General features: G+C 41.1%; 1 protein-coding gene across 45 annotated transcripts in view; it reads left to right on the top strand.

Annotated features, from left to right (window-relative positions):
• The window catches only part of LOC141578007 (uncharacterized), a 192,699-nt gene that overhangs the window by 48,119 nt on the left and 119,883 nt on the right, over positions 1–24,697 (top strand). For 44 of the 45 annotated variants that reach the window (XM_074366510.1, XM_074366513.1, XM_074366511.1 and 41 more), the window contains 3 exons: positions 3,858–4,043; positions 6,528–6,648; positions 7,369–10,006. The gene's annotated coding sequence lies outside the window, so the exon portion shown is untranslated. The remainder of the gene's footprint in view (positions 1–3,857; positions 4,044–6,527; positions 6,649–7,368; positions 10,007–24,697) is intronic. The other variant, XM_074366474.1, reaches the window with a different exon arrangement.

The following is a 24,697-nucleotide window of genomic DNA, read 5'->3' as shown; positions in this document are numbered from 1 at the left end:
TGGTGGTCTGCTTTGTAATGAATATCTAAAGAATTTATCTTGTTCCCCTCTCCCCATGACTCCCCTAAAGGTAAACTAAGCCTTTTTACTCATTGTCGATTCTACAATCTCTGTCTCATCCTGTCTTTCCCCAAGTTCCTGTTTACTATCACACAACTGTTAAAGACTATTTTCTTTGATTATACACAATAAATATGGGAGCATTTGAGAGGCTCTTGGAGTTGGCTCCCTACTCCCTCTCGCTTTCTTTCCTTTTTCCACAGTCTTGAGTCATTCATTCCATGTCGGTAAGACTTCTGCCAGCCAGAACCCACAGTTCCAGGTGAGAAGGATGCAGACTTTATCTCTCCTACCCGAGGGAGAGAGAGAAGAGAATTGAGATCTGCTCCCCCGTGGTCCCTTCCTGCCCCAGGGCCACTCCAGTTCACCTGCAGCCTTCTGGCCTCTGCTCTCAGGGCCTCTGTCCCAAGACTGACATCAGCCTTTTTTTCCCTTGTCAATATTTCCTGTGCCTTTCAGGAGTTGGTCTCTTCTCTGCAATTCCACCCTGGCAGATGTGATTGTGGTCAGCGTGCTGGTGGGCAGTCATTTGGGGACTCCCAGGAGCCATTCTGATACTCCTGAGTCTCTCATTCGGGGTTACAAAACTGTCGAGAACTGGAGGAAGCCCATTCACGTGAGGTCAACACAGTATTACATCACTTTCATTTTATTTTTGAATTTTCATTGGAAAATTATTTGTAACAAACTGTTCCAGATTTTCGGCCGCCTGCTTTCCTCACCAGTATTTCCTTGTTGGCTCTGGTGCTTGTTTAAAGAGACAGGTTTCTTCTCTGGTCATTTCTATCAGCTGGGCTTGCAGAATCCTTGATCTGCATTTGAAGCAGAATGCTTCTTCGTGATGTCAAACTGATTTTCCTTGTCATGTCTTAATATTTTGTGTACACTCAGCAACTGTTTCAAGTGAAATGCTCTTGTCCAATTTCGGTTAACTCACATTTGCTGAACTCCTGCTTTCATGCTGAGGGCAGTTTCTTCTTCCTGTAATAAAATTTAGCAATTTGCATTTACTATGGGAAGGTACTGGCCCGAGGTGCTCTCGTTCTTAACAGTTTTAATAACAATTCACCCATTAAAATATACAGTGGTTTTTACTCTATGCCCAGAATTGTGAATCCCATTCAATCTTAGAACATTTTCATCCCCCCAACAGGAAGCTCCTTACGCATAAGCAGACATCCCCATCTTCCCCATCCTCCCACAGCCCCAGGGAGCCACTTTTCTCTCTCTGTGGGTTTGCCTCTGCTGTAAATTTCATGTAATTCGAGTTACTTCATGTAAGTGGAAGCATCTATCGTGACTGACTTCTTTCACACTGAGTAACGTTTTCAATATTTGTCCACGTTGTGGCCTGGGTCAGTACTCTATGCTTTGCTATTGCTGAATAATATTCCTCTGTATGGTTGGGCCCCTCTGTTTACCCATTCATCACGTGATAGGCATTTGTGTTGTTTCTGCTTTTTGGCTGTGATGAGTAATGGCACCGTGAATATTCCTGTAGGAGTTTTTATGTGAACATTTGTTTTCAGTTCTCTTACGTGTGTGCCCAGGAAGCAAAATTGCCTGGTTATTCAGAAACCAAATGTTCAACTCTCTAAGGACCTGCCAGGCGTTTTTCCAAAGTGGCCAGGCTGTGTTACATCCTCACCAGCAACGGCTGCGACCTCTGCATCTTCTGTGTCCTCATTAGTGCTTGTTACTCTTTTTTTGATTATAACCTATTGTAGTGAGAGTGAAGCAGTTTCTCCTAGTGGTTTTGACTTGATTTCCCTTACAGCTAATGATATTGAACATCGTTTCGTTGTGCTTATTGGTCATTTGTATATTTTCCTTGTTAAATTTTTTTCAGATCCTCTATTCATTTTTTAATTGAGTTGCCTTTTTATTGTTGAGTTGTAGGAGGTTCTTTTTGTTCTTGTTTTGTTTTTGTTTTTTTTTTTTTTTGGTAGATACAAATTCCTTATCAGATAAATGATTTGAAAAAATTTCTGCTGTGTGTTGTTTTTTCACTTTCTGGATGGTGTCTTTGAAGCAAAGTTTTGAAATTTGATGAACTTCAATTTATCTCTGTTTTCTTTTTCCTTGTCCTTTTGGGGTAATATTTAATATCTGAGGTATTTTATTTAAACTTTTATATATAAAATAACTTAATTATTAGGACCGTTCTAGGAGACGGGTGCTGTTGTTGTCCCCAGTCTATGGATAGGAGACTGGGATGCAGAAAATTTCACTGACTTATCAGTGTCAAAGCTACCCAGTGCTGTGGGAGTTCAGACCCTCATGTTTGTCCCAAGCATCTGTGCTCTTCACCACCATGCTCCACTCCTTCCTGGAATCGTTAATGAAAAACTTTTTACTTTTTTGATTTCTTGTTAGTTTTTGTTTTTCTCATTGGGGCCTCATCTCCTCATTTTCCTTTAAGAGATCAGTGTAGGTTTATTTTAGTTCTCATGTAGGCAGAAGCATTGCTATCAGTTAACTTCTTTATTACTCACTCCCCAGTGATGGCTGTTGCTAATTGACCTAATGAAGTCTTGCTTTACTCTTTCCTTCTCATGACACTAACAACAGAGTCATGACTTACAGAATGCTTAAAGAAGAAAGTACTTGATTGATTTTATTTTGCTACCCAATCAAACCAATCAAATAAAAACCCCAGAGTTGACACAGACGGTAAGACATCCAGAATAGGGTCACTGTCTTCCTTGTGTTTCATTTGTTTGGTCACAGTGTCTGGATAGTGCCTTGCTGTCCAGCAGTTTTGTTAGGATACAGTGCTCGTGAATCATTGTAAGGACAGAATTTTGACAACAGACTGTGCTGTTCATTTCACGAGGGAAAAGTTAATATAGAAATACTGCTCAGATCTATTTTAAAATTAAGCTTGGAATTTTGAGAAGAGTTCAAGAAACCATACAAAGATCTTTTTCACTAATTTTAGATCTATCTTAGACACATTATGGTTACATAGCAGAGTACCTTATCAAGTAGATTTGACAAGAGGTGTGTATTATTGATTATTTGTTTTAGTTGAAATATTCTACCTGGGATAAAATATTCAGTGCCCATAAATGAACAAATATGTTTGTATTTCTATGCAACAAGGGAGCAGACTTCATATGTTTCTATATAATATATATGACTGTGTGTTTTAATATGTCTTTCAGTGTTTTTATAGTTTTTCAGCAATGTTGTAACTTTAGAATTCTTCTAAGAAAATCACCCCAGATTCTAGTGCAGTTTGTACTGTGTATCCTGTCTTATGCATGGGAATCCACTGTCCCCACAGGGAGGAATTTCCTCTTCTATTGAGTTAGTATCAGAGTTAAAGGAACTGTGATTTCTAGGCCTTTGCTCTCCATGTGTTTGCAGTTGGCTGTCAATCGCGATTTTCCCTTTCTTGAGTTTTCATTGTTCAATTAGAATTTTTGAAAATAACTATTAATATGTTGCATCGATCTCCCTAGAAACTTGATGTGTTTGTGCTTTTCAGTTTTCAATTTATGAAAAGTGTAAATACACACTTCTTTTTAAGTAGTCCTTTTTCACTAGATATTTGGTTACCTCTTTATAGTTAAAATATTTTTTTCCCAATGAATGAATCGGTGTGCATGTTTTAAAAGATACCTTACTTTTTATTTTTCTTATTGTAACAGTTATATTCATTGTAGAGAATTTAGAAAATACGGATAAACACATTAATAACTTAAAATGGCCTCTAATCTCACCTAGACATACAGTTGTAAGGTTTGAAATTGAGAATTACAAGTCCTCTCACATTGTTCTTCTTTTTCAAGTACGTTTTGGTTACTGAGACCCTCGAATTCCCATATGAATTGTAGCAGCAGCTAGTCAGTTTCTGCATAGGAGACCGCAGGGATTGTGATCGAGACCACGTTGAATATACGGATCGTTCTGGGGAGCACTGCCATTCCAACAGCGCTGTCTTCTGATCCAGCAATGTGCTTGGTTTGTCTGTCCAGGTATTTAGGTTTTGTTCATTTTTTTTTTTTTAACAATGCTTTGAGTTTACAGAGTTATTTTACTTTTTTTTTTTTTCCTTTATACTGAGGACAAGTGTGCCATTTACCGGGATCAGAAGTGTATTTGAGCCCTGCCACTTGCTGCCACCATGGTCGCTGCGCTCTTGCTTCACCCGCTCTACAATCTTGCACAGAATAGGACCTCAGTAACTCTCTCTCTCGAATGATTATATGCTTGTTGGATGATGCTTGAGAGTCCGTGTGATGATTTATTTTCCCCAGCCTTTCCCCACTTCTTTACTATGCCCTTTCTCTTCCTTTCCTCCAGCCTGGGTTTCAGTTTACCTGTGGCATTGATTTTTCTTGTCTGTAGACACTTCCTTTCACTGGTTCACGATAATTTTACATGTGGGCTGTGGAAACTTGCTAGATGTCAAGAAAGAGCCAATCCATTGCATGCTAGTATTTTTAGAGTGCATTATTGTTTTATCGATTGAAATTAAATCAGGGTGACCCCCTGAGCCCTCCCGTGAGCTGTTTTTGCCTTCCTACATGTGATAAAGCTCTGGTTGCTGAATGTGCTCTATCCCCAGACTTGGTTTTGGAGTTAAGTCACCATCAGTGGAGCCCTCTCTTTAAAAGATGAAGAAAACATTTGCTCCTTCTCCCTGGTTGGGGACTTGGATGAGATGAGGTACCAGATAAATAATGGAGCCCCACCTCATTCTAACACCCGCTCGTTCCTTTCCTTTCTCCACGGAAAAAGAGTACAATTCAACACTATAATGATTGATTGTGAGCAAATGAGATAGACAGGACAACCGATCATTTATTAAATATCCTTTCATGCCAGAAACAAATGTATTATACACACAAAAAGCACACAAATCACGGTAGTACCGTGATTACAAACGTGGGTCTGAGTTCGAGTCCTGCTCTGGAGTGACCAATCCTGTGAGATGGAGAACTGGTAGGTCGGCTTAACCTCTCTCGGGCTTGTTTTCTGTCCTGCACAGATGGGGCTCGCTAGGCGTCCCTCCCCCGTAGAGGTGCTGTAGTGTGCAAATAATGCGCGTGGGCAGCCCGGGCACAGCTGCTCTTTCCTCGTAAGTGCAGGAGAGCATAGCTTTTGTGGTGAAGGCTTTATAACAGCCCCGTGTAGACTCTCAGTGCTCCGAAGGGATGCCTTGTGGTTTGGAGATGGGATTCTCATTTCTGTAAATACCCAAGGATTGTGTAATTGGGCCCTGCTGATTTGAATCTATTCTTTAGAAAGTACATATTGTAGATAAATTTTTCAAGCATGCATGCTTTTTTCTTTTATTATTTATAGTTCAACCCTCTCCCTTGGTGGGACTTTTCATGGAATCCAGGAAACAGCCCTAAGCCACCTGCCTCTTCACACGTCTCCGTGGTGGTTTTCTTCCCTGACTAGAAGAGGGTTCTGCATAGGAAATTTTCTTTGTTCCCCTTTTCTTGGAGTCTCTCTGTCTGTCTGCCCACCTCTCACCTGTCCAACTGTCCATTTCTCTACCCACTCATTCTTCTGACTTGTTCCAAAAAGCATTTCAGGCAGCTTACAGAAGAACAGATACCAAATAAACAGGTGAGAAAGTGGGGCCAAGTTCAGACAGTGAGGCTAGGAGGCGAGCCTGTGTGAGGGTGGCAGGCATGAGAGACACGCGTCTGCCCTGTGACTTATAAGATCGACAGCAACAGTGTGCCTGTGTCTCCCAGCAGACACAGGGAAGCAGGGTGTTTGGGAGATGCCCACTGGCTGTGAAATAAATAAGTGGCTGAGGAGAAACCCAGCCTTTCCAGCTACTAAGGCTTAGGAGAATACTTTGAGTGTCTTCAACATCAGAGTACTACATCTTATCTTTTGTCAGAGTTCTACATATAGTTGGTTACATTCTGTACCTGGAAATTTCTACAAAATTTCTTCCCACGTGAGTCCCATGACTCGGGAATGGGGTGGTTCTGCTCATTGACTGGGGATGGTCAGAAACCGAAAATGACAGCTTCAAAGGAGCCTGGGATTTGTCAGTTATGTTTTGTCAGTACTGTAGAGTTCAAAAAATGCTTTCACAGTATCTCTCCATCTGAGGCGGCAGCGTGCTCTCTTACCAGCATCAGGAGCTCAGGGCCACGGGATGGTGGGGCCTGACTGCTTTGCCGTCAAGACAGCTGAGCTAGTCACTGCAGGTGTGGTTCTTTTACGTAAGGCCTTTCATGTTCTTTACTTGAATGTTTCAACAGGGAGTTAATTAACTGAGTCAATTAACATTTAATGAATATGATGCTTTGTTGTAAAGACAGTTATAGACAGAATATAAGCTCTGAAGCCTTTAAAAACGGTTTCATTACTGAAATTTCACTAGGGGAGATACACAGTTTATCTTATTTATGCCTCTCTTTTAAAGTAACAAAGAAACAAGACAGAAAAGGCAGAGGATGGTTTCTGTTCTTCCTTTCTGCTTGCAGGTGCCCTCACCTCCAGTAGCATCCATCCAGACACCGGAACTGACACTGGCCGTGCTCAGAACTGCCTCAGCCCTGAAGACACAACTGACAAATAGAAGGGGACCACGCCCTGTTACAGCAGGTGCTCTCACTTTCTGGATCCTTATGTAACTGAGCGGTGTGAATCAGGATTGCCCATTTTACATTGTGTGGCGCTGCTGCGGTGTCTCCTAGTTATTTGTTTCTGTAAGTATTCATGTATAATTCCCCAATGCGTGGTACTACACGTCTAAAAATGCTTTTTTCAGATGAAAAATAATGTGCATTTAATATAATATATCTGAAAAAAGGGGCAAAAGATTCTATCCTGGTCCCGCTACTCAGAGATAATAATTAACAATTTAACATTTATTTTCTGTTCTTTTCGTCAGTGTGTAGCATCTCTGTCATAAAAACCAGTGAGCACTCTGTCCCTGTTTACTCTTCGGAGACCTCCATTTTCCATTCGGCTTATTACATGTTTTTCTACAATATTCTATCTCCCCTGGCATGATTTTTAAAGACCAGTGTAGCATTCTGTCTTATGGAGGCATGGTCCATTTTACTTCGGACTTAAATAAACTTTTAAATTCCAAGTATACTTAACTGAAATACTGAAAAGAGAACTGTGGTGGTACAGGAAGGCCCCTAACTCCCTTCCCATTATTTCCTGAGAGTAAAAGCTGTTGAAAATTTGGTATATATATTTCATGACCTTTATGCCTATGAGATACATATATATACACATATGAGAAATCAATGTATAGGTGTGTGTATATATGCTTTATTTATAAATGAGACCATACTATATGTTTTTCTGCAGCTCGCTTTATTCACTCAGGGGTATATCATGGACATCCTCCCGCTCCAGACTCACCCGGCCCTTTCAGATAGATTGGAGGCGTCTCCTGATGTGTGGGTGTCGTCTCTTGTCCACGGACACATTTGGTGGGAGAGTGCTTTGGACAAGGCCCTGGACCACGGCGAAACGCCAGCTCCCTCAGCGCTCGCAGCTCGCCTTGATTTACCGCATCATTGTCTTGATGGTGGACAGTTAAGTTTTCTCCATTTTCCACTGTCAGAAAGAATGTTTGAGTTGCATCCTTCTTGTACAGAACTTCCTGTGATCTTGTATGTGTATTCCTTTAGTTAAGGCTTCTGGAAATTTAGTCCTTGGATGTGACATTTACATTCATCACAGACTCCTTTCAAGTGACTAGAAATTCCTTCTCCATTGGGGAATGAAAAAATGCACAATTACTTATGTAACCAATTCTCTATCGCTGGATATGATTTCACTTCAGTTTTTCTTCCCACCTTTGTAAACAGTGCTGTGTAAATGCCCTGATGGGTACATCTTTTTGGACTGATTTTTTTTTTCCTAAAGGAAACGATTCCTAGAAGTGGAGTTGAGTCAGTGTGTATGTACGTTTTTCAGAGCTTTCAAATCCATTGATATGTCATCCTCTGAAAAAGTCGCTCATGATTTGTTCTCCCACAGATGGACACTAGCTAGAATATCTTAAAAATATTTGCCAATATGATAGGCAAAAGTGCTTTTTCATTGTTTTTCTTTGCATTTGATGACCAGTGAAGTTTTGAGCATTTTTCACTCATTAGCCATTTGACTTTTTTAAAATGAATGATTCCTTTTTTCCTTTGCCCACATTTAAGTGAGGGAGCTTCTTGTTGCTTTGTGACAGCTTTTTGTATGTTATGAAAATTAACTTCGTGAATTCATCAACATGTATCACAGAGCTTTTTCTCGTCATTTCTTTCCTTTCATTTTGTTCAGGAAGTTTTCTGATTTTTGTTGTGGCTCAAACTATTCTTAGGATAGTAAATGTCTTCCTTATGGGTATTATCTTTGACATTATTCTTAGAAATACTCTCTTATAATGGAATAAATCTCTTCTGTAGGTTTTTTTTAATCTCTAAGATGGAGATTATAATAGTACATGTTATAGTGAGGAGAAGTTGAGTTAATAAGAGCAAAGAGTTGTATTTGCTGTTACTAGTACTTTTTAATATTTACATCGCTATCTGCAATTTATCTTGTGGTCATTATGACAGGAATAGAATTTATTCTACTATTTATTTTTCTATTTTAACCCAGGGCACAGGGTTAAAGCCAAAGGAAAAGACCTAACATGGGGTCAAAATTGTTCTTTTCTATTACAATTCCCTTTTCCACTTCATAGATAATTTTAGTAAGAAACATGAGCAATTTTGCAGTTTTGCTTTTTAATAACCGATAAGTGGGTCAACTATATTTTTGTGAGCAGGGATGCTGTGCGGGCATAGGGGTCACAGCTAACTCTTGTTGGGGGTGGCCGACCCTGGAACATGTCTGATGCCCGTGAGTGTTGGTGAGGGTCCCCCTAGCCAGCGGCTCTCTTCAGGAGCCAGCATATGGGCATTGATATCTGGAGACCTCATTTTCGGCTGCAGGAAATTTTTTAGTTACTGCGATTGATAAATCACTCCAGCTGGGGATAATTAGGGAAAAAAGGAAAAGGAAAAGGGTTTGGAGTAGAGTAGAAGAGAAGGACATCAGATCACGGAGCCTGAGTGCTTGGCAGCGTGGCTTCGGTGGAGAGGGGAGCAGACGTGGGGAGGGGCCTGGCCCCGGAACCAGCTCCTGCACCTGTCCCCGTGCCCAAGCCACATAGCTTTTAATTGGGCCACCTCTCTGGGCTGGATGTCACCCTGGGCAGAACCTTGAGAATCGAAGGTAAGGGGTGGGCAGCACTCACCTAGGGGGTCACTGTGGATTTCGGTCAAGTCCACAGTGCCTTTCCTGGTCACGTGTCTTCACTTGTCCTTTATCTCAGGATCTGAGGAGGAGGAGAAAGGAACTCAGGTAGAGATCCAGGAAGATATCCGACTGTGTTAAGAGAGGACAGACACAGTGACACGGGGAGCGAGGACACTTGCAGCAAATTAAAATGACTTCACAACTATTGCTTCAGAGTTGCAGGTGTGAGAAAGCCTAAGCCTGTCTCAGAGTGCAGGGGACAAGTGGAAAGGAATGGCAAAATTTCCGCTGAAAATTGAAATTTTGTTAAATAGCCTGCTACTGTTGCTTGTATCACTTGAATGAATGCAGGCATATTTCTGTGGGCATTTATAGGTTCACTCAACCCCACCAGCCCCTCTTGCCCCCATCGGGGATGGGATTTCTCAAGCACAGTGCCCCTCCTGCTTGGGTGGGCCACGCTGCGTGTCCTCGCCTGGGGCCGGGCTGCTGCAGGGCACTGAGTCCCCGAGGCGCGGCCTGGGAGACACGTCAGGAATATCTCTGCTCTCGACTGAGGGCCTCCTTTTCCCCCTGCAGTGTAAGAATGCCAGTGACTGAGTTAGAAGCATGCTCCCAAGCTGTCCGTGTCCTTGCCATTAAGAAGCGGACCCTGGAAGCTTCCAAATTTCTCCAGAATGCGTTCTACGTTCACATTCGGCAGGTGAGTGTATGTCTTTACACAAATGGAGGAATTACTGCCGTTTTCCTGGAAATTACTCACCACTAGTCCATCTGATTTTTCTGTGCTAGGATTCAGTATGGCCTGCTAAAATATCTGGAGTCAGATCTTGAAACACTGATGAAGAGGATCATTTATTTTATTTCTATAAATGATTGCCTTTTACTTTCAAAATTCTGAATTTTTGGTTCTTTCAGGAATTTTTGGGGGGTTGGCGAAACAACTTTGCTCTTACCATCTTTGAGACCTGTTGCTTTGTGCCTCTCACCTGTCTTCTGTCACTTGTGAGGCGATTCCATTTGTGACCCTCTCCGGGTTGTTCATGTTATAAAACATATAGTCTGTTAAAGTACAGTCCCTTTTACTCCGAAGACATTCCACAAATACTACTAAAACCTGGGTGTGGTTTTAAGAAGACAGAATCATTAGAACATATACTTGCAGGTTGCTAGTGCAAAATCCCCAAATCAATAGTCTAGCTCAACATCTAAAATCTTTCTAATCTACCTTGGATTTGTATGGATAAGTGATGCAGTTTGGTAAGAACTCAAGACCAGGGTTAGAATACAGGCTGGTGTAGCTCAGCAGGTCCTCCTGATCCAGCACCGTGCCAGAGGGCGGGGTTGAGGGGGAGAGGGCTGGGCCTTGGGGAAAGGGGAGAGCCAAGAATGAGGGGTGTCCTGCCGTTCCTGAGCTCAAAGTTTCATGGCAAACACCTTCACCAGGTGAAAAACTTGGAGATTCTTCTAAGAACAGTAGGTTTGAAAAGAGTCATAAAAGCACGGGAGTGACAATATCCCTTTTGTGTCTAGTATTGGAGAGCGGCTGTGGGGCCACATGTGAGACTCGTGAGTCCAGGTGTGCAGTGTTGGTGGCTTCCACCTGAGCGGTGGGACAGTCAGTGGGACAGTCACTGGGAAAAAACGAACAGACTTTAGGCATGTTTAGATGGTAAATAGGAAAGGATGAAAGATGTCTGTGAAGGTAGGATGGAGTTAGGCCCAGGTTTCTGGGTGGATTAATGAGGTAAGTGATGGTCCTGCTGTGCTCTGAGGAGGGAAAGCTGCAGAGGGAGCTCTGGGGGAAAACTGATGAGTTCAGCTGTGTGTAAAGTGAAAGGCTGTTCGATGTGTGGTCTGGGAGCTCAGGTGAGAGCCAGTAGCGAGTAGCGGGAGGGGAGAGAGACTGTCAAATCATTTTGTGAGCATACAAATAATTATGATTAATGATACCCTTACGTCTCTACATTCTGGATTTAAAACCCATTAACATTTTGCTATATTGACTGCAGAGGTTCCTAATTTTTTTTAACAGAAATAAAAAAAATAGAAACAAAATAGTGGAGTTAATGAACATCATAGAGTTGATGTGTGTCCTTGTATGTATTTTTGATACCTCATCTGTTTATAACCATAATCTATAAAAAGTTAACTAGTTTAGCATAAGAGTTAAACAGAGGGACGTGACACACAGTGTTGGGGCTTGAAGCTGATCTTCTCAGGCAAATTATGTCGCCTGTCTGTGCCTTAGTTCCATCTTCTGTGACTGCCCCCGGACCCCTCATCACAGCTGATTTCCTAGACTAGATGTTGGGAGGGAGGCTGCTGAAGGGAGTAAAAAGTGGCAACTGCTAGGGACACTGAAGAGAGACACAAAAAGTGATTAAAGCCGATAAAATCAGTACAAACTAATACTCTCAAAAGAGGAAGAATCCCGCAGTGTTTTGAGCCACTTAGCGTATGGGAAACAAAACCACGTGGACCCAAAGCTCTTGAGCATGTGAATATTGTGGGTGGGAGGGTGTCATCAGAAAAGGGTTGAGAAAAGGCCTTTTGGTTTCCCTTGACGTGTCCAGTAAGGATGGGGAGCAGAAGAGAAAACCCCCTGCTTCACAGTGGAAGCTGCTGTTTTGTGCAAAACTGACCAAAGTTTGGAGACCAGTCATCAGCGGTGCTGGCAAATGAAGAGACTTCGGGATTGGGTGGGGCACTTGCTGCGACTTCCAGGTGACCTGCTGGCTGGGGGCTGTATGGCGGGGAGTAGGTTTGCAGGGTGACCCGGGCATAAACCCTGGCTCTGAGGCTGCTGGTCTGACTAGCAAACCTTGGCACCCGCAGTCCTAATGGGGCAGCTCGGGATGTGGCCTGGGACACTTGCTGTGCTGAGGGCGAAAATAGGGCTTCCCTATGGGGGTGTCCCTGCGGAGAGTGGGAACGTCCTCCTGCAGGGGAGGAAGGGCCTCTGAGCAGGGTGCTGGATGCACAGGCAAGACCACCCTGAGCACGGAGGGTTTGGGGAGCCGGAAGTCACAGTGTCCCGAGCAGCCTTGTTCCTGAGAAACTAGAGGGAGAAGTGGCTGAAAAGCCAGGCTAGTGTCAGACCCTGTGGTGTTTTATGAGTGACAGTAAAGGACTGGTCCGGCAGGCACGAGAGAACCCTGTGGGAGTCCCAGCGGGGGCGTCACACCGGAGGGTGTAGCTGGGTTACAGACTTTGCCACTTATTAGCTGTGTGACTTTGAGCAAGATCACCCCACCTCTCTCTATATATCTTCATCTGTAAAATGACACAGTGACAAGCTCGTGTCATCAGAAGGCTTAGTTTATCTCTGATTCTCTGTTTCCAGTCTTGTCAGTGCTTCCCTGCAATGTTCTGCATTGGCTGCTCTTACCCTCAGATGGGAGGGCGTAGAGGGACATTGTAGCACCTGACGGCAGGAAGGGGTTTCTCTAAAAACAGACATGTAGCAGCCTGCAGCTGCAGGCCTGCAGATAGTTTGATTGATGGTCCTAGAGAGGAGTTTGGAGGCCTTAGCATCGTTTTAAGACTTGTTTTCCGTGGGGGGCAGCATTTGCCTTTGCAGATTAATGTTGAAGATTTGGGCTTCTTGCAAAGCTGTCTTCAGAGACGGTTATATACGTAAAATATCGTATAAAATAAAACGCTTTTATTTAATGTGTGGGACTTTTCAGCTGTTGGGAACAGCTCTGTTGACCTGGTCTCCACGGAGGACACTAGGGGTCAGCAGAGCGTGTGGGAGCGCAGGCAGCCCGCCATGCTGCTGTGGGGTGTTCTCCCCAGCACGGCACTCTGCTGAGTTGACTCTTCTCTGAGTTTGGTTGCCAGATGAGCAGACAGCAAATTAATGAGTTCTGGTGGGATTGTATAATGACAGGAAGAAAGAGGGTCCCGTAGTTTTTCTGGACTAGAACATGCTTTTGGTTCCTGATCCAGTGTGTTCCATTACAGAATTGATGAGTTGTGTCTATTCTGGGACTTGTCGACTGAAAGAAATGTGTAGCCTGAAAGTTTAGAGTTATGCTTTATTTGGCGGGAGGACTCGAGGCGGGATGACAGCCTTCAATTCTGTTTGAGGGACTGCTCCCAAGAAGTAGGGGAGGAGCTAGGATTATATAGGAACTTTACAACAAAGACCTGGGAGTTGGAAGAATAAAATATTGCTTGTTATCTAAAGAAATCCAGGCATCTCAAGTTCAAGAATTTAGTGATTTTCTTTGTATGGGAAGAAGTAAATATTTTGGCTCATTGAATTCACTCCTTTTACAAGCACCTAGTTATCTAGGGCCAGTATTCTGTCCTTTCTTATTCTGAGTCCCCTCAGAGGGCACCATTCTGAGTGGCTGCCTAGGCTGAGCAGGGGAGGAAGAGCCTCTGAGCAGGGTGCTGGATGCACAGGCCTGTCCTCCCTGGGAGATGGTGGCAGCTGCTGATGACTTGGTTTCAGCATTCTTTGTTTACTGACATGGTTGCCGTATTTTCATTCACATTGTAGTATTTTCATTCACAGTTTTCCCCCTTGGTCCTAAATTTGACCAATATTTTGAGAGACATTTCATGACCAATTTTGTCCCAGGGTGCTATGAAGGCTCATTCCTAGTTCAGGTTGAAGAAACTTCTGACCTGCCATTCAAGGTGTTAGGTGTTTTTATCAGGCCCTGTTGATACTAAAAGTTCTCTGGATGGCCAGTCTTACTAGTCTGTTATGATCCAGGAAATGTTTACCCTTCGTTGCTCATTCCCATACCTAGAATCACACTGTTATAATTATTTTATGCAGGGTTATAAATTTTATGTATTTCTTCAATATGATTTGCCATCATCAATCTTTTTGTAGGCCTAGCTACACTTTGGGAAATGTAAGAGAAAAAAATCTTATAAAAATAGACAGGATATAAGTAATACAGCTAGTAACGTTAATAAAGTCACGATTAAGAATTTAATAGTCAAGAAGTTATATTTTTGGGTTAAAATTTTTCTTGTGTTTCTGACTGAGTTTGAGTGATCTTACGAGAAAGTTCGTATTTATGGTCAGGCTTCGAACAGGTATTAATTGGCCAGGTGAGGTCTCCCACCTTGTAAGATCAACAGTGGCCTAAACAGAACTATAATTTCCTTTTTAGAATAACGTTTCTGAGGGCTATCTAGTTAGAGCCTTGGAGTAGGGAAACCCACCAAGGTAACACAGAAGTACTAGACATAGGTAATTTACCATAAACTTAACAATTGGAGTAGTTCATAATCAAAGGTAGGAGAAATTATCAAAGTAATTGGTATACAGGCCTGATCTGGTGTCTTGGGTCAGCTTTCTACCTCATATGTCGTCGTCTTCTCATCCTGGCCTGGTAGTTTTTCTCCATTTGGGCCTTGTTTTAAGGTGAGCAGTGCTCTATAGGCCAGTGCACTGCAGGGGCTCTTTCTGATTGGAAATGAATCTGAAAGTCAGTTTCCTTCAGCTTTGCTGTGTATGGTCTAGTTAAGAGTACCTGATAGAGTCCTTCCATTCATGTTGGAGACAGTTTTTTAAGTCATGCCTGTTCCAGTATGTATAATCCCCTGGCCGCAGGTCATGGGGCATTGGATCTTTACCCAAGGATATATTACTAAGCTTCAGAAAGAAACATACAGTGTCCTTTTAATAATTCAATTAAACTTTGCAGCAATGTAACATGACAGCAAGGAATGATCTGGGAAGTGTCTTACTAAATATAGACCTCAATTAACAAAACGAGAATTTAATATCCACTAAAATATAAACTTTTTCTCTCTAAAGTTCCCTCATTTTTATCAAATATAGTCAAATCAAGGTGAATTTGTTTACAAGTTAAGTCTGATTATTTGATCATATAGGCTGTTTTAAATTGACTGTGTTGGAACTTTTAATAAGGACTTTTAAGCTAGAATGTTAATAAGGTTTGCTAAGGCCAGCAAAGCCCCGTCAAGGGCTTGTCATAGATTTCTGCCTAACAGATTTAGGTAAATTCTTTTCTTTTTGAAGTCCTTAAAATACCTTGAGGTTCCTATACCTGTTAGGAGACGATCTTCCTAATTTATCTCATAGAGCCACTGGGGACCTTAAAGATTTTAGTCTCTTGAGGGATCAGATAGGGAGAAAAGATAACTGTTCTAAGTCTGCTTACATAGGTATAATTTATCAAATTGACGTGAATCATAACTAGTTTAAGGAGAAGAGTTTCTTTATGTCTGGTAAACAGGTTAAAAGCCAGTAGTATTTCAGACAAAATCAAAAATTGTAACCATATTCATCAGTTTATTCGGTCCCACGTAACTAATTCTTTTAATCAGAGTTTTCATTAGACCTTTAAAATTTCTTACCCAGTTTATTTCAGTGCTATAGTTTGAAATTTATTAGAAATCAGTAAATCTCTTGAAGAGAGAGTATCTTGCAAAATCATCAGAAGAAAACAATTACCTGCCTATAAATGACAACAGAATTAACAGCATGGTTAAACAATATTACACTGTAATCTATAAAGAAACCTGGTCACAATAACCAGAATTATGACTGGTAACATTTCATATATACCAGAATGTTAGGGAGTCCATATAATTTCTAGAATATCTATATTAATAATATTTTCTCATACAATACAACCTAGGAAGATTTATTATTCATTTGACAATACTTCCCATGTTAGTTAACATGCCAAATGAAACTTACTGCTTTAAAATCTCTCTTTGAGATGTTTCAGGGACCCTTTGTAGCATCCCATACTTAACTGAAGACTAAAAGAATTTTAATGAGAAATTGATATTTGGGGAGCTTGTTAAAAGTTTTCAAAACACTTGATCAGATAAATGTATAGATCACTGTAAAGTAGTGTTTACTCATTAACAAAAAATATTTCAAAGGTAAAGACACAACAGATCACTTAATTTGCATAAGAAGTTTACAATTTGTTACTGAAGGTGGATTAATATTTTAAGAAAATTTTGTCCCCTTAACAGAGAGAAAACCAAATGTAGTCTTGTACCAGCTTACTTCTAAGATTCATTTACTTTGCCCAAATTGATTCTAAACTTAGCCAATTCTGACCACGTACAAAACTCTTTCCTCAGGGTTCCTCTTCCACAAGCCTTCCCCAGCTTTCTATACTCGTATTAGTGTGTCCCTTATTTTTTCTTCCATTCAGAAGTAACCAGATTCAGGACAAAGTCACTATTTTTCATTAACAAAATATAATTCCATTCCTTATATCTTCCCTTACACATTTATCTTACCTTCCTAGGTCACTGAGATCTTTCCCTTAATAATAGAGACTATTTCAGAGTGGCACCAAGCATTTATTAATATTTCTAAACACCTTTAGTTTCTCTGTAAGAGGAAGTCATATGTTAAGTAATTCATATTTCAATCTTATTTTATCTGAAAATGGTATAGCTATTAAATAAAATCCTATCATTTAACTTAATTTAGCACAACTCTAGAATTTAGATACCAAACATTTAGAGATTATCTTAAGCATACATTTTAAATATATATTTTAAAAAATTTACCCAAAACTCTCATCTCATTTGCATTGAATTTACTTCAAATTTTATCACACCACAATACTATTATTTTTTTTGACAAATCTGTAACATATATAACAGGATCTTATTTGACTTTCATTAAACCTAGGTACAGTAAAGGTATTATACTTAATATTGATGACTTTAAAGATGTCTATATTAATTAGAACATACTTAAACTAAACAATACCAAGTGTTATCTTAATATTGAATATTTTCCAGTTCACGTGAAACTGAAGGTCAACTTAGTCAGTATTTATTTTAAAAATACTTAATTTGTAAGCTATTACTTTTTACGTCAATTAAGCAGAGCTCTTTGACTTTGTTTTTTTTTTTTTTTTTTTAGCTGTAGAAATATCTCACATCTATAATGTGTACTCAGGCTTATTAACAGACCAAAGTTAGAGATCTCATAGCTTCACTTTAAAACTTACTTATAAGATAGGTATAATAATAGTTGGAGTAAGCTTAATTTGCTTGCTCAAATCACTAAGGCTTACTATTTATGAAAAAGACAGTTAAGATTTCTTGACAAAGTCTGACGGACCCATCAGAGTTCTGAGCTCTAAAATGCCAAAAATTTCTTTGGCTTTAAGTTTTCTCTCATTGAGCTAATTAGGCTCAGTCCTAGGTCACTGTTTGCTGTATATACATTTCTGATCTGCAAGAAAGTGACAGACACTTCCAGTTCCCCAGAGAACTGCTCTGTCACGCAGGCCCAATTGTATCTCCTTATTTGGCTTTTTTTGTATCAGTGAGAAGAGCTGTAAACAAAGAATTCCATGTTTTAAAACTTTAAGGTTCAATTTATCTTGTCTTCCAAAGCTTGCATAAGGCATTTAGTAAGGTCCCTTTTCCTTGAGTTATAAGTGAAACCCAGGGTAAACCTCTTATTATATTTTTCTATTAGCCACTGAATATTAGTTTTTAGTTTTACATTATATTGGACGGCTCATGTAACTCTATTGGTTTCCTTTATTTTGTTCAATTAATATTTTCTGAGGGACAGAAATGTGCCCAGCCTTGTAATACAAAGAAGAGGAAGCGTTTTTCCATTGAAACATATCTATCCCACAACATAATTAAGCAAAAAGTTTATATAAAGCCCATTTAAACATACCAATTTTACAAACTTTTATCTCAATTTTATTAACTCTTATACCTTTAATTTTAATATTTATTAGGTTTAATCAATAATTTTTATTTCTAGAAGGAATGCCAGAAGCCTTTTTCTTCTTTTCTTTCTTTTTTTTTTTTTTCACTGTATCTAATTTTATAGAAAAGTCTCTGGGATCCCCAAGTTTGAGCCAAAGAACTTAGGCCCTTCTCAACTTTTAATTTGATTAATTGGTCTGTTGCCCCAGTCATTGATCAAATATCACAGTCTACATATATTATATGTATCTATCTCTGTAAATACATACATTTTAAACTGGGGCAAATAAAACGGACTTCTTTGAACTTTAATTTTGGGGGGCAGTAGGTGATCTCTTTGGCCATTTTTTTTTAACTTTACGTAGTGTAGTATCAAAATCTTGTCTCTAAATCCAAAAGTGTCCATTTTATTTATCTCATTCAAAATAACCATCAAAAAATTTACCCATTTTGGATAATCCCCTTATCATTTTTTTTTTCTGTTAAGAAAAAAATCTTTCGACATTTTTACATTCTTTTTTCCAGTTACTCAACCTAATTAACATTAATTATTCTTAGATTTTATTAACATCTCTAAAACCATTAATGGGAAGGGAAAAACATAAATGTAGCTTTTTAAACCAGTTTTTTAAAAATAAGTTCTTAGATTAACCATTAGATATATTTTCTACCTTTAAACTTGATTTTAATAGGTACCAATAATACGGCTGTTTATAATGAGAGCTCTTTCAACTCTCACCAATTTAAAAGATTTTCCAAATTAAGGGATCCATCATATGGCCATCAATTTATATATATATATATAATGATTTTAAACGAATAAGATGAAGAGGCTTTTCCAAATGAGAGTAGGGGTGCTGCCTAAATAAAATTCAAAAGTTTACTCTCCAAAAGGTAAAGCAATTCATGGTCCAGACTGATGCAACAAAGGTTAAGATGGCAAAATGCCTGAAAATTGGTACAAAGGATTGTTGAGAATCCCAATTTATTTGTGTGGCCACCATATGTACAAAATACTTGTAGCTTTTGCATGGCAGAGTCCAAATTTTCCATTAAAAACCAAAAGGAAACACATATATACATATATACACACACATAAAACACCGAGCGAAAGATAAAACGTTTATATTTCAAGGACACATGAAGAGAAATCCAAGTTCCCCCTAAAAGGGTTTTGGTTTTTATAAGTCCAGAATTCCAAAAAATATTTTTACGAGGCCTGGTTAGTTACTTTAAGAGTGAGAATTTTTTTTAATTCCCAATTAAATTTGTAAGTTTTGTATGTATATAAACCTGGCTGGGGAATTAGTTGGAGGCTGGCAATCTGTTATTTATTTTTCTTTTTTTCCTTTTCTTTCTTCCTTTCTTACTTTCTTTTTTTTCCTTTTTTTTTTTTTTTTGAAAGTTCTATTCCCCATTCTAAGGTAGGGTTGTCAGAATAAAATTGCTAGTAGGTTTTCCCGCAGGGACAACTCTATGGCATGAAGTCTTTGCCTATACCACTCCTGCAAGTTTCTCAGTCATCCGAGAAAACTGTTACCAGCCAGGAAGTGGGTCCCATTTTTGGAGTTGAAAGGTTCCTCATAAGAGTTTTACTTTTATACCGAAAAATTCAATGGAGGTAACCAAATTGAGGAAAACATTAGACCAGCCTCTTACCTAACCACTCAGTCCTGACCCCAGTGTCTTTCAACATGGACCCACCCTGGATGTCTCCACTGAGTATTTTCCTGGTATCTTTCAACCAGCCCCACCTTGGACGTCTCCTAAAGATGGGTGTTTCCCATTATCTTTCAACCAGAACCCACCCAGTATGTCTCCACTGGGTGGGTTATTCCCCCCCAGTATCTTTCAACTGGAGGGCCAGGTACCTGGATACACCGCCAAATAAAACTCAGGATTATCACCCAATATGGGAGATCTGAGAACCAAGATAGACTCACCCAAATTCATCTGGACTCCCCGAGGAGGTGGATGGGCACAAAGGGCCACTGCTGGTACCAAGGCTCCGGATACTCGGAGAGTTCAGGTGGAGAAAGTCTGCTCTGGGTCCCTTCATGGTGTCCAAAAGTGTTGACTGAAATACATGTGCAGCCTAAAAGTTAAGAGTTATGTTTATTTGGCGGGAGGACTCGAGCCGGGATGACAGCCTCTCAGATCGCTCTGAGGGACTGCTCCCAAGAGGTTGGGGAGGAGCTAGGATATATAGGAGCTTTACGACAAAGACCAGGTAGTAGGAACAATAAAACATTGTTATCTAAAGAAAGCCAGGTATGTCAAGTTAAAGAGTTTAGTGATTTTCTATGTATCATTTGGGCTCACTGGATTCATTCTTTAGACAAGCACCTAGCTATCTAGGGCAAGTATCCTGTCTTGTCTTATTCTCATTCTGTTCAGAGGGCACTGTTGTGAGTGGCTGTAGAGGCTGGTCTTCAGGCCTGTCCTCGCTGGGGGATGGCGGCAGCCGCTGATGACTTGGTTTCAGCATTATTTGTTTCCTGACATGGTTGCAGTACTTTCATTCACATTGTAGTATTTTCATTCACAGACTGATTGTGGATAATCTGGAAACTTGGAAAGGAACCGAGATAGAATTACTGCAGGTACCTTCTACTTTAATATTCCGTGTGCAAACATAAACACGGATGAAGCATACATTTGAATCTGGTGGTGTAGGAAGGGTTTCTGCACATTACAGGAGAAGGCAAGGCAGAATTCCTCTACTTTGTTGGCAGGGATGTGGGTCCACCTGTCTTTTCTGTAGCAGTTTCTGAGAGCAGTTTATGGTAATTAACAAATATTGACAAACGGTGGCACACATTGAATTAATAGCTGGCCTGTGCAAACTTGTGTATTGGACAGGTGGATTGGAGAGAGATGTAGCCCAGGCCTGGGCTCAGATACAGTTTTAAATCGCCATTTCCTCACCAAAGGGCCTTGGACTAGAGTGTAACCTCCCTTAATCTGTTGGTGAATCTGTGAAATGTGCATTATAATATTCGTTTCTTCCTGGGTTTGTTGTAAGTTGTAAACAGTATTATAAAACTCATGAAACACTTAACAAACAGGCACTTAGCAGTGTTCACTGTGTTTGTCCGCCCCGCTTAGCGTGTGTCACAACCATAAAGGTAGCATGTGCCTGTTGAGGATGCACTGGTAGCCCCTTGAATAGGTTGTGAATTTGGTGATTTCCTTTAATCCTTGAAACTGTATATGCCATGGGCAGTTATTTTCATGGACAGATGAGGAATCTCAGGGTAAAGAAGACTGTGTAATTTGCCCAAAGTCAGACCATAATTTTGGGTGCTGGGGCCTCGGTTCAGCATGGGCCCCTGGGCCTTCTGCCCTCTCCGTTCAGCCCCAGAGCCAGACGTGGGGTCGCCTGTCTCCCAGCCCAGAATATCCAGTAGGCAGCAACACAAACCTGGACCTGTGCTGCTTAAGCAAAAACTCAGAGTGGAGGCAGGTACTAAGGGGATAAATGTAAAAACAGACGACTGCAAAGTGTGATCAGCTCTGAGAAGGAAAGGAACACGCCTCGCCACGCAGAGCTGGAAGCTTTCCCTTCGGGGCTGCTCTGGGGGCGTTCATCTCAGCTAAACAAACTCCGGTCCTGCACCAACGCAGGAAGGCAGGGCACGTGTGACCAGGTTGACTTGGCCTCGTTGATCATACTCATTCCCCATTCAGCGGCAGCTCTTACGGGCACTTACCTAGTAAACAGATTTTGGCCATAATCATCACGCACTTTGCTTGGTAGTTTTATTGGCCTCACATTTGAGATGAGGTAATTGAAGCTGGGGAGTTTGTTGCATGCCCGTGATTACCTTGGAAATAACCCCACTGGTCTTTCAACATAGTCTGGTGTGGCTGTTATATCCCAGCCCTGTGAATGGCATCGTGTAGCTTCTACCAAGTGGCACAAATGACTGACATTGATTTTTCTTAATTCGTAGGAAATGGTATGTGACAATAAGAGAAAAAGGTAGTCAGAAATTGTTTGGAAAACTAGAACAAAATCCAATTCTTCCCCAGCTGGGGAAGCGTACCCAGTGTCACTCACCCCACTCACTGCCTGGCATCTCCTCCCTGCCGACTCCGTGTTCAGAAGCCACTCTGAGCCTTTGAAGAACATTTTGCCTCATGACACTGTTGACTAGGACCTGCGGCCTCTCTGTCCCTGGTTAACTCTCTCTTCAAAGCCATTTAAATTTTATGCAGGCTCCTCAGCTCAGATGTAAGAATAGCCTCTTTAAACTTCTTGATGCAGCTCCTTAGTGAAGATCTTTGGAAGGAAAACTAGCCAAAACCTGGGAGGTATGCACACAGTGACTGCAAACTCAGCACTTAGTGAAGTTCAGAATCAGAGGGGTGGGAGACTCAGGAAAGGCTTTTTAAGGTTGAAAGGGGAAAGTGAAAGGACGCAGGCTGTGTGAGACTGAAGCATCTCGGTCCCAGCTAGCAAGGCAGCTGCGTTCAGGATGGTATGTGAGGAGTACAGAGTTCTCACAAAGAAAGAAATGGTGGGATGGGAGGGAGGACAGATAAATTCTTTACTAGGGAAGGAAAATTGCGCTGAAACCTTCCTGGTTGAATAAGAGGACTGTGACATGATGTGCTTGTATTTTGGAGAGAAGGGTTTTGTGGGGACAGGCCTAGGAGAACGCTGTCTGGCTAGGGGGTCAGCACAACAGGGAACCACAGAGAACAGGGCCGACCTCAGGGCCCCTGCTGGGGGAGAGCCTGCCGCCATTTTGAGCCCTCGGGGCTGCTTCTGTCCCTTAGCTGGGGCTTCAGAACTCCCTTCATATCCCAGTCCTGTTGATACAAGAAACAGATGTGGGGCATGAGAAGGGCTGTGTCCCAGGCTTTGGTTGAGCCCCTGGAATGTGCCCCACCAGACATGGGTCCTTGGCTTCCTGCAGGAAAGATTTCAAGAGCAAGCCACTGTTCAGTAATGGTAGATTTATTCACAGAGACACATTGAAAGGCAAGAGAAAGGCCACGAGTTGTGGGGTTCGGGTGCTCAGATTAAAAGTAGGTACACACTCCACAGACAGAGTGTGGGCCTTCTCGGAAGAGGGAGAGAGAGTGGTGACCGCGAGGTGGCGCTGTGTTGCTCGTTTTCTTGGGCTTGGTTGTTTCATATGCTAATATGTAGACTGAGCAGCCTAAGGGCAAGGGGCTGGGATTCCCAGGGAGTTGGCCATTTCCCACCCTGTGACCTTTTGTGGCTAGCCTTGGGATGGCCATGGTGCCTTGGGGCATGTAAATTCACCATGTTACTATTACAATGGGTGTATAATGAAGCTCAAGCTCTGCTAGAAGTTATATCTCTTCATCTTGAGCCTCAAGGCCTATTGGGGATTGAATCCTTCACCATTTTGATGTTAATTGTTGTGGCCTTCCTTGAATGGCTGTGCTCTGCCCCCTTCCATCCTGTCTCACTGTGATGACACAGAGAGAGCAAAGGCCGGGCCCTACCCGTGCTCCTGTATTTAACAGGGGGAGGGGTGGTGTGGGCTGAGGATGACTCTGAGTGGTGAGAAGGATGTTTCAGATTTTCCCACGTGGGAGATGGGGACCTGCCAGCAGCCACTGCAGATTGATCTCACGGGCATTATCGCTTGTGTCACTCATCGTTTCTATTTTTCTTTTATTTTTTTCAAGTATTTAATCTAAATTTAATATCAGGTTTTTTAGTAAAGAAATTTCTCTTTTTCTTTTCCTTGGGGCTCTTTAGGGGGTAGATAATTAGGTGTATTTATCTGTTCGTGGAGGCCCTGGCACTTGAACCCAGGAAACCGTGCACGCTAAGCACACGCTCTACCACTGAGCTCTACCACCCATCACATCATCTTTTACTTTTTGCTTTAGCTGCCAAGAATCTTACAGCTGAATTTCTAGTCGGCCTTTAACACTAACCCTAACTTCATGGCATTCTTTTTTATGAATTTACCTTTCCCTGGTTTCATTTAAGTATTCAATCTCCATTTTGTCTTCACTCTCACTTTTGTCTTTTTGTTGTTATGGTTGTTAAGCCGTGTTTAAAAAAATTGTTTAATTTCTCTTTTAGCAGGAGGCTGAAAGTAAATAAATATGTAAACAAACTTATCACACTTAAATATTTTTTACTTTCTAAGCTGTTTAGTAGTTACTTAAAAACCGAATTGAATACTAAAGTGATAAAATTTTTAAATTATTTTTTAATTTTTTATAAAGGTATAGCTGATTTACAAAATGATATAAGTTTCAGGTGTACAATAGTTGCACAATTTGAATTTTTATGTTCCATTTATAGTTATTGTAAAACATTGGCTATATTCCATGTGTTGTAAGATCCATCCCTGTAGCGTGTTTATGTTAGATGTAGCAGTTTGTATAAGAAAGCTGGGTAACGCAGAGTCTGGGGAGTGGCTCTGTCTAACACATGTTCATGGTCACCCTTCCTGTCAGAGCCCAGGCCCTCACTCCTCTCTGCAAGGGAGTGAGTGGAGGCAGCCCTCATCAGCGCTGGCACAACCCTCTGAGTGGCAGTTACAACAGTGACTCTCTGTGGACATGCAAATTGTTGTTCCAGGATCTTTACATGCATTTCTGCATTTAATAATTAAAGCCCTCCTGTGAGGAATCATTTTATGTTTTTAATGAATAATACATTTTATTTTGATTTTGATAGACTTCAAAC

Source organism: Camelus bactrianus, chromosome 6, assembly GCF_048773025.1.
Source record: "Camelus bactrianus isolate YW-2024 breed Bactrian camel chromosome 6, ASM4877302v1, whole genome shotgun sequence".
NCBI classification, from domain to species: Eukaryota; Metazoa; Chordata; class Mammalia; order Artiodactyla; family Camelidae; genus Camelus; species Camelus bactrianus.
This window is presented reverse-complemented; position numbering and strand designations above follow the sequence as displayed.